At 50.6% G+C, this 10,521-nt stretch overlaps 1 protein-coding gene across 7 annotated transcripts in view; it reads left to right on the top strand.

Annotated features, from left to right (window-relative positions):
- The window catches only part of A4GALT (alpha 1,4-galactosyltransferase), a 28,246-nt gene that overhangs the window by 512 nt on the left and 17,213 nt on the right, over positions 1 to 10,521 (top strand). For 4 of the 7 annotated variants that reach the window (XM_011945134.1, XM_011945130.1, XM_011945133.1 and 1 more), the window contains exon 1: positions 1 to 31. The exons of the other annotated variants lie outside the window; for them this stretch is intronic. The gene's annotated coding sequence lies outside the window, so the exon portion shown is untranslated. The remainder of the gene's footprint in view (positions 32 to 10,521) is intronic. 7 annotated transcript variants of the gene reach the window in all.

Genomic DNA, 10,521 nt, shown 5'->3' with positions numbered 1-10,521 from the left:
TGTCCGCTGCCTGCTGCCGCGGAAGCCAGAGGTACTAGGGGCCGCGCCAAGGGTGCGGGGGGCGGGGGCTCCAGGCGGATCCTGCGGCTCCCGGTGGGGAAGGGGCGCCTCGAGAAGGCAGGGGCTGGGGGGACCGCGAGGGGCGGAGGTGCTGGGCCGCCGCCCTAGCCCGGGCCACCTGTTCTGGAGGCGACATTTGTGCGCGCACGAACCCCGCGCGGCGGTGCCAGCCACCGCCTCCACCCCAACTGCACCCCGAAGTGGAGCGCAGCGGCTGGACCCGGAGCCCCGGCCCTCGCGGACAGGACGCGCCTGGCTCCGGAACCCTCGAGGGCAGCCCCGCCCGGTTGGGTCCCGGGGCTGGAGAGGGGGCGTCGGGGAGAAGTCAGGTTCGAGGTAGGCTCTGCCCGGCCACCTTGGGCGAGTCGCGCCCCTCCGTCCGAGGGAGGCCTGGGCACCGGGCGGTGCTCGCCCCGGAGCGGATGCGACTGGAGATGGGGATGGAGAGCGTCCGGCAGGAGGGGGCTCTGCCGGGCTGGAGGCGTCGGCGCCGGCCTTGGGGAGGGTGAGAATTTGAACCTGCCCAGAAGCTGGAAGGGCCCTCCCCGTGCGGGAAACGGCCTGGGTACGAGCTGGGCACAGGGCGAGCCGGTTGGAGTCGTCCGGCCTCCGCGCTCGCCTCGGATCCACAGGCGCCCGTCCCTCCTCTCCAGCTGGGGAAGATTGAGGGCTGAGCGGGAGCGGAACTGGGCTTGGGAGAGGCTCTGCTGGGGCACCTGGTTCCAGCGCCCATCCCATTTCACTGCCAGGGCCCTTCCCTCAGTTTCATCACCTGTCATCCGGGGGGATAAGTTCCCACCGCCTGGATAGTCTCGGCTGAGCCTCTGGCCCTGAGTGGGTTAAAGCGCCATCTCCCCTGCACCCACCTTTCCCTTACGACACCCTCTCTGCGGCTTCCTCCCCTCCGCCAATGTCGAGTGATTGACTGTTCCGCGAAGGCCCCTTGGGGTCACTTACCCTGCATCCAGCAAATAATCCCGATCACCTGGTGTGTCTCAGGCCAGGTGTGGCCTTCCTGTTCCGCCACCAGCTGCTCAAAGACTACCCCTATGTCACCTCCTCCCAAAGAGTAGGGGGGAGCCACCTTGCCCAGCGTCCCATAGCAGAGTGCAGATGGAGCCAGGCCTCCCTCAAGATTTCCCACAACCCTCTCCAGCCTCAAACCTTCTCCAGGACCCGAAACCCCCCCAAAAGGGGGTCCCCAAATCAAAGGAATACAAAGGAAAACAAAATATAAAGGAAAAGAAAGGGAGAGGAGAGATGGAATCCTCTCTGTCATTAGTTTTTTGTTTGGTTTTTAGGCTCTCCCTCTGTCACTCAGGCTGGAGTGTCGTGGCGACTTATTGCAGTCTCAAACTGCTAGGCTCAAGCAATCCTCCCACCCCAGCTTGCCGAGCTGAGACTAGGCGCACACACCACTATACCCAATGTCCTCATTAGTTTGTCTCTCAAACGTTTTTCTAATGCCTTGGATGCCTGTCATTTCTTGTCTGCTAGGACAGCTCAGTATTAGAGGATAAACTCCGAAATGGACAGCCATCTAAAAAATGTTTTGTTTCCTTGTACTAATTGAAGCCCTCTAGCTGCTAGGTTAATGGGTCCACTAATTTCCAGTTTGTGTGATGGGCCCTGGGACCCCAGTGTGGGGCAGGGTTGACAGAATCTCTGCAGGTGGTTTGTGTGGAACAGCAGGAGGTTGTGAACGACCACATCAGCCCCAGCTAGCAACTCCCAAGCCCACCTGGCCATGGGGCCACTGGGTTCAGACCTCCAAGGATGCAGTTCAGCTGGGGATGCAGGTCCCGGAAGGTGGTAGCAGGTGGACGGCTCCACCACCAAGCTGGCCATCTGAGTTCTGAAGTGTACCTGCTCTCACTCTTCCCAGCTGCCTCCTTCTTTGGGTGCCTCCTAGGAGTGCTCACAAACTCCTGTTGATCACCCTGCATTTTCATCGGCTCACCGCATCCTTCCCCCGAGATTGGAAGCTCCTAGAGGGAAGGAGCCTTGTCCAGATCCCAGAGCCCAGTACCAGGCCTGGCACCTAGCAGGTGCTTGCTGAATGTTGTTTGAATGAATTAACTGAAAGAAGTAGGAAAAATCATTCCTGTTTGCATACTTGTAGATAACTATTGTTAACATTTGCCTTTTTTTGCCAGAACTTTGAAAACACGTTTTCCCAGTCGGGTGCGGTGGCTCATGCCTGTAATCCCAGCACTTTGGGAGGCTGAGGTGGGTGGATCACTTGAAGTCAGGAGTTGGAGACCAGCCTGGCCAATGTGGTGAAACTCCGTCTCCACTAAAAATACAAAAAATTAACCGGGTGTGGTGGCACGTGCCCGTAATCCCAGCTACTCAGGAGGCTGAGGCAGGAGAATCGCTTGAACCTGGGAGGCGCAGGTTGCAGTGAACCGAGATCACACCACTGCACTTTAGGCTGAGCAACAGAGCAAGACTCTGTCTCCAAAAAAATAAATAATAGACACATTTTTCCATATTTGAATATGTCTATATAAAATATTTTTCCATTAGTATAATTTCATGAGCATTCCTCACCTCTAACTTTTTTTTATATTTTTCATTGCTTGCATTTTGCTACATCATGTTGAGTTATTGGATCGCTTTTGACTTTTTAAAAATATATTTGGCTCTTTTCAATAATGTTACATTGAATTTCTGCATACATTTATACATGGCCAGATCTTTCCTGGAAAGGAATTAACCTGTAATCAGTGCATATGAACTTGTAGTATGGCTGTATCTAGACCCAACTAGATATTTCTTCGTATTTCCTAGAAATGAAATTCCTGAGCAGCTAGGTTCTTTGTATGTTGCTTATTGATTGGTTTGAACTGATCAATAAGGTTTTGCCCCTTGTCTGGTTTCTGTGTGGCAAAGATCTTTCCCCAGTTTATCATTTGGCTCTTATTTGTGGGGGGGTGTGTGGGTGTCTGTGTGTGTGCTTTCTGATGAGGGAGACCTGGCTGCATTTATGAGCTGATGGAAAAACCAGAAGAGAGAGCTCAGCTCCCTCAGACCCGGGAGAAGGAGGGACAGGTTAACAGGCTGAGGTCTCTGAGGACTGAGGAGGTGGGAGGATGCAGTGCTGCTCCCAAGGGACCTCCTGAGCTGGTGAGGACAGGAGGCAAAAGGGAGGGGCTGGGGGGGACACCTGATGAATTGGCTTTGATCTTCCCCAGAGAGAGTTGAAAAGTCAGCGGAGGGGAGGGCCCCAGTCCCTGGGTGCTTCTTCCTGAGAGGGAGCAGGTGTGAACACTCCCATTGACAACTATGCAGGGAGGGGAGAGCCTAGTTCAGGGTGAGTCCATGCAGAGCCAGGTTCAAAGCAGGCTGTCCACATACAAACCACATGCCCTTGGGAATTGCTCTTCTCTCCGAGTCTCCATTTCTTGTAGCTATCAGAAAGTGGCAGCTCTTTGAGTAAGTGCCCTTCCCTCTCCCATCTGCCGCCTTTGTCTTCCCTATGGACAGACCCTAGGGTTGCAGAAGCTTCCAGCTGTGCAGTTGGCCACAGGACTAGGGGAGCCCCTTCCCTTCCAGATCAGTGTCCACATACCCTCCCCTGTGCCAACACACCTTCCCCTGTGCCCACACTCTCACCCCCCACAAGCCTACTCCAGCAGGAGCACCACGGCCTTCTGGGGTCGTGATGAGCTGGCAGACAGGGAGCCAGGTGGACCAGCACAGGAGAGCAAAACAGGAAGAGTGTCTGTCTTCACCTTCGCTGTTTGAAAGTCATTGTCCCAGATATAGGTACAGGATCCAGAGAGCCCCAATCATCTGTGGCCATCATCTGTTCCTTCCCCTTCAGTTTGGGGTGGGCCTCTTTCCATTGAGCCCCCACTAGGTACCAGACACTGTTACCTGACCTTACCAGACCCTCTCAGCCACCATGCTCTGTTATTCATTCCCGTTTTACAGACAAGGAGACCGAGTCTCAGAGTCAAGCGTCTCCTCTTGGCCACAGTGAGATTGAGCCGCTAGCCTGGTGCAACCCCAGGCGAATGAGGCTGAACTACAGGTAGACCCCTTTTTCCCAGCAAAGGGTGTTTGAGCCCTGCTCTGCCGCTGCCCAGCAGGCCTTGGTTTCCTCCGCACTTACACTGTAGTTAATCATAAGAGGACCCGCCACACGCGATGGTGAGGGATTAAACAAGTCACAGCAGAAAACCACTTTGACCAGTGTCTGCACACGGTCAGTGCTCAGAAAATACACGCCATTGTTATTATTAAACCACACAGCTCCAGGCCTGACAGTGAGCTTTTAATAAATGTTAACTCAACACTGGAGAAGCCTTCTCACCCCGTCAGCAGTGCAAACAGAAACAACAATGAGATCACATTTGCCACTCACCCGAGTGGTGGAGAGGACGGTCATGCAGCCCACTCACCCTCCTATGCCCTGGGAGAGCCTGTGGTGAGGCAAGTGTGCCCTGAACCTGGAGTAGGAGTGGGAAAGAGCAGGTTAGGGCTCCATATCTGAAGCTTTAAATTATATTTCTGAGGCCAGGTGCGGTGGCTCACGCCTGTAATCCCAGCACTTTGGGAGGCCGAGGCGAGCGGATCACCTGAGGTTGGGAGTTCAAGACCAGCCTGAGCAACATGGAGAAACCTTATCTCTACTAAAAACACAAAATCAGCTGGGTGTGGTGACGTGTGCCTGTAATCCCAGCTACTTGGGAGGCTGAGGCAGAAGAATCGCTTAAACCCGGGAGGCAGAGGTTGTAGTGAGCCGAGATTGCGCCATTGCACTCCAGTCTGGGCAACAAGAGCAAAACTCTGTCTCAAAAAATAAAATTAAAAAATTGTATCTTTCCAGCCAGGTGTGGTGGCTCACACCTATAATCCCAGCACTTTAGGAGGCTGAAGGGGGTGGATCGCTTGAGTTCAGGAGTTACCTTTTTTTTTTTTCCAATATAACTTTTGAGACAGGTTCTTGCTCTATTGTCTAGGGTGGAGTGCACTGGGGCAATCATGGCTCACTACAGCCTCAACCTCCTGGGCTCAAGCGATCCTCCCACCTCAGCCTCCTGAGTAGCTGGGACCACAGGAACCCTCCACCATTCCCTGCTAATTTTTTTATTTTATTTTTTTTCAGAGAAGGAGTCTCATTATGTTTTCCAGGCTGGTCTGGAGCTCCTGGGCTCAAGTGATCCTCACGCCTCCGCCTCCCAAAGTGCTGGGATTACAGGCATGAGCTACCTTGCCCAGCCCTAAATTATATTTCCTTTAACCCAGAGGGTTCACTTCTAGGAACCAGTCCTATAGAAGCAGTTAAGGACCTGCTCAAAGATATAAGTGATGGTTACCATGGTGTTGCTTAGAAAAGCCAAAAAGATCAAAACCACATTTCTGGTGGTCAAGATAGGAAATGTATGAAAGGAAGGCAGGAACTGCCTTAAAATGGGATACGAGGCCGGGCGCGGTGGCTCAAGCCTGTAATCCCAGCACTTTGGGAGGCCGAGACGGGCGGATCACGAGGTCAGGAGATCAAGACCATCCTGGCTAACACGGTGAAACCCTGTCTCTACTAAAAAATACAAAAAAAAAAAAAAAAAACTAGCCAGGTGAGGTGGCGGGCGCCTGTAGTCCCAGCTAATGTAGTCCCAGCTACTTGGGAGGCTGAGGCAGGAGAATGGCGTAAACCCGGGAAGCGGAGCTTGCGGTGAGCTGAGATCCGGCCACAGCACTCCAGCCTGGGCGACAGAGCAAGACTCTGTCTCAAAAAAAAAAAAAAAAGGGATACAATGTTGTCTTGGAATTTAGGGTATGAGGGCTGTATTGCTTTCTTAGATCTCTAAGACATAAGTTACATTGTAGCACTCCCAAAATCATCCCAATCAAAAGGCAAGTCCTTCAGCAGCTCTCAAGGCCTCCCCCGCCCCCCCTGCACCCGCACCTGGCCACCCAGTGGCCCACCCTCCCCTTATCTTTCTGACCTCCTCTCCTGGAAACCGCCAACCCCACATACTCTGCTGTTTGCTCACTACTCAGCCACACTCGCCCCTGGATCTTTGCACTCCCTGATCTTCCTCCTCCCTGAGTCACTTCCCCCAGGGCCCCACAGTGTGCTCCCTGGTTTCCTTCAGGCCTCAGCACAAATGTCCCCTTTTCAGAGTGGCATCCCCTAACCCAACTGTATGTAGTAGCCCCTGCCCCGCAGCCCATCTCCCTGAGTGCATTTTTCTCCTGGCACATTTTATCCCCTGATGTATTTCTTTATTTATTTTCTTTTTCTCTTTCCTTTTCTTTCTTTTCTTTCTTTTTTTTTTTTTCCAGCCTATAGTGCAGTGGCACCATCTTGGCTCACTGCAATCTACACCTCCTGGGTTCAAGCGATTCTCCTGCCTCAGCCTCCCAAGTGGCTGGGATTACAGGCAAGCGCCACCATGCCCAGCTAATTTTTGTATTTTTAGTAGAGACAGCATTTCACCATGTTGGCCAAGTTGATCTTTTGTTTTTTTTGAGACAGGACCTTGCTCTGTTGCCCAAGCTGGTGTGCAGTGATGAAACCCTGGCTCAGTCTTCTGGCACAAACCATCCTCCCACCTAAGCCTCCTGAGTAGCTGGGACTACAAGCCATGCTAATTTTTGTATTTTTTTGAAGAAACGAGGTTTCACTATGTTGCCCAGGCTGGTCTTGAACTCCTGGGCTCAAGTGATGCTCCCGCCTTAGCCTTACAAAATTCTGGAATTACAGGAGGGAGCCACCATTCCTGCCATTTTATTTATTTATTTATTTATTTATTTTTGAGACAGAGTCTTGCTCTGTTGCCCGGTCTGGAGTGCAGTGGTATGAGCATAGCTCACTGCAGCCTCAGCCTGCTGGGCTCATGCAATCCTTCCAACTCAGCTTCCTGAATAGCTGGGACTACCACGCCTGGCTAATTGTTTCATTTTTATTTTTTGTAGTGATGTGGTTTCCCTGTGTTGCCCAGGCTGATATTGAACTCTTGGCCTCAAGATTCTCCTGCCTCAGCCTCCCAAAGTGCTGGAATTACAGGCATGCTCCACTGTGCCTGGCCTCTGACTAATTTTTTTATTTTCATTTCTGTTTTTTGTAGAGATGAGGTCTTCCTCTGTTGCCCAGGCTGGTATTGAACTCTTGGCCTCAAGATCCTACCACCTTAGCCTCCCAAAGTGCTAGGATTACAGGTGTGAGCCACCTCGCCCAGCCAGCACCTGATGTCTGACTGTCTGTCTGTCTTTTTTTTTTGATGGAGTTTCACTCTTGTTGCCCAGGCTTTAAGACTTTAGACTTTAAGACTTGCAATGGCACAGTCTTGGCTGACTGCAACCTCCACCTCCCAGGTCCAAGCATTTCTCCTGAATCAGCCTCCTGAGTAGCTGGGATTACAGGTGCCCACCACCACACTTGGCTAATTTTTGTATTTTTAGTAGAGATGGGATTTTGCCACGTTGGCCAGGATGGTCTCGAACTCCTAACCTCAGGTGATCCACCCACCTCGGCCTCCCAAAGTGCTGCGATTACAGGTGTGAGCCACCTGGCCCAGCCAGCACCTAATGTTTTTCTTCACTAATTTTCCCCTACTAGAATGTCAGCTCCATGAAGCCAAAGACAATCCTTCTCTTCCTTGCTGTACATATTCCCTGACCTTGGACAGGGGCTGCCACAACATCGGCACCCAGGCACTTGTTGGATGAACGGTCTAGGTGCTAAGGGCAGTGCTGGGGACTTGTCTGGTTTCTATCCAGGAGACTTCTTGCACGAGGTTGAGCAGAAACTCTCACCTGTGAGTTGTCACCTCCTGATTTCTTTATCTGTCTTCTGCACCCTTGGCCTTGACCCAAGGGGGCAGGTGGCACAGAGCTGCTCTAAGAGGTCAGTGATGTTGGCTCCTGATGGAATGGACAGAGGTGGTGCCAGCAGACCAGATTCGGAAGGTCTTTCTAGAAGGGTGCTAAGAGATTGTCTTTTCTAAGCTCTTTATTTTATAGATGAAGAAGCTGAGGCTCAGAATTGAGGGGGAGGCTACAGAGCAGGATGTAGAAGAAAGAAGACAGGCTCCCTCTCAAGCAGTATCATTAGCAAAGATGGTTAATGACAAGAGCACCCAGTAGGTGATGCTGGGGGAGCAGGAGGAGGATGAGCACTCTCTTTTGCTACTATTTTTGTTGTAGTTGTTGTTTTTTTGAGACGGAGTCCCACTCTGTCGCCCAGGCTGGAGTGCAGTGGCATGATCTTAGCTCACTGCAACCTCTGCCTCCTGGGTTCAAGTGATTCTCCTGCCTCAGCTTCCAAAGTAGCTGGAATTACAGGCGTCCACCACCACACCCAGCTAATTTTTGTATTTTTAGTAGAGATGGGGTTTCACCATGTTGGCCAGCCTGGTCTTGAACTTCTGACCTCCAGTGATCCAGCCACCTGGGCCTCTCAAAGTGCTGGGATTACAGACATGAGTCACCACACCCGGCCTTGCTACTGGATATTTTTAATCTTTAAGACAGTAAAACAGGTGAAAGCGAAGCAACGTGGGAACTTTCTTTCAAACAGAATGAACTCAGGACTCTTCCAACTCAGACCTAGATTTCTAGATGCCGTTTCCATGGGCATTGCATTTGCCAGGCAAGATTTCCCTGTGAAGAACTTTCCCTGAGACTTGCATCTCTGGGATCTCTGTGCAAAGCAAGTGACCAAGTCAGAAAACATATCCACATCCAGGCAGCCTGGCACAACAGGATATCCCCATATGTGCATGTGCATGTGCATGTGTCCAGAGTGAAGGTGTAGGAACCTAGATTCAAGGTCACTTAGTACTTTCTGAACTGAGATAAAACCCAGTGGGGGGCGTTGTGGGGAATTTCACTCTGCCCCTGAGAAGCCAGCCCCACCCAGCCAGATCCAGCCTACTGTGTAGAGCTAGAGTGACCCTGGGAGGGAAGGATGGCCTCAGGGAAGGAAGGAAGAAAGGCGCTCTTGGGACTGGCAAGTAGTCAGGTACTTTACCATGAAGAGCTAAAGGCATGTGACTTGATTTGTACCTTCAAATAATAAGGCAGTTGAAATTTGCATCGCATAGAGTTTATAGTTTGCAAAGGGCATTTCCCAGGATTAGTACCACATTTGATCCTGGCTTTGTGGGCAGGACTGGTATCATTTACTCATCCTTTCAAAAAATATCTATTGAGACCAGTCACGGTGGCTCACGCCTGTAATCCTAGCACTCTGGAAGGCCAAGGTGGACGGATCACTTGAGGTCAGGAGTTCGAGACCAGCCTGGCCAACATGGTGAAACTAAAAATACAAAAATTAGCCGGGCGTGGTGGTGCTTGTGTGTAGTCCCAGCTACCCGGGAGGCTGAGGCAGGAGAATGTCTTGAACCCAGGAAGTGGAGGTTGTAGTGAGCCAAGATCATGCCACTGCACTCCAGCCTGGGCGACAGAGTGAGACTCGGGGGTGGAAAAAAAAAAAAAGCAAAAAACAGAAAATATGTATTGAGCACTTACTATGTGGTAGGATCTGTGCTGGCCCCAGAGGAGGTGACAGTGAGGAAAAGTAGCATTAGTCTCTGCCCATTTCCATGCTATCATTGTATCATTGTTTATTTATTCAGCCTCTTTAAGAAAGACCTTGGGTTGTTTCTAATCTATTGCAACTGCAAACCTGTGACCTTGTGCAAATGTCATTCATCTGTAGGATAAAGCCCCAGAGTGAGATAGATGTTGTTAAATTGTCCTCTGCAGCGGCTGAACACTGTTTTCTTGCTCACTGGCTGTGTATGAGCATGCCTGTTTGCTCACAGCCTTGCCAAAAGAATGTGTTAAGTGTTTCGGATTTTTGCTAATCTGATAGGTGAGAGATGCTATCTGAGTATGTCCATTTGCATTTCTCTACTTATAAAAAGATCCTTGCTCTAGCTGACTTGTTTAGAGGTCATATTTTGTATGTATGTGAATTGTCTTTGCCCCTTTTTTTGGGGGAGTGTTGGTCTTCTTCTCTGAGCTTACTATAAGTGCCCAGGTATGAAACTGTATTCGTACTCTCTGGAGTATGAAGCTAGTTCCTGGCTTCTGTGTTAATCTATATAATTTTGTTAAGGAAGTGTCCATTGATTTGTAATTTACTAAGTATTGGCTACTTTGTTAAATGTTTTTTGGAGTCACTGGGGATGGTGATTTTTCTGCTTAGATCTATTCAATATGATGAATTATATTCATGATTTCCTAATTATATTGAACCATCCTTACATTCTTTGAATAAACCCCACTTGCATTCCTGAATCACCCCCATTTTTTATTTTTGTAATTTTTTGAGACAGAGTCTCATTGTGTCGCCCAGGCTGGAATGCAGTCTGGTGCAGTCTTGGCTCCCTGCAACCTGTGCCTCGCAAGCTCAAGTGATTCTTGTGCCTCAGCCTCCTGAGTAGTTGGGATTACAGTTGTGCCCCACCACACCGGGCTAATTTTTGTATTTTTAGTTGA

The sequence above is a fragment of the Colobus angolensis genome, unplaced genomic scaffold, assembly GCF_000951035.1.
Source record: "Colobus angolensis palliatus isolate OR3802 unplaced genomic scaffold, Cang.pa_1.0 Scaffold239, whole genome shotgun sequence".
Classification (NCBI taxonomy): Eukaryota; Metazoa; Chordata; class Mammalia; order Primates; family Cercopithecidae; genus Colobus; species Colobus angolensis.
This window is presented reverse-complemented; position numbering and strand designations above follow the sequence as displayed.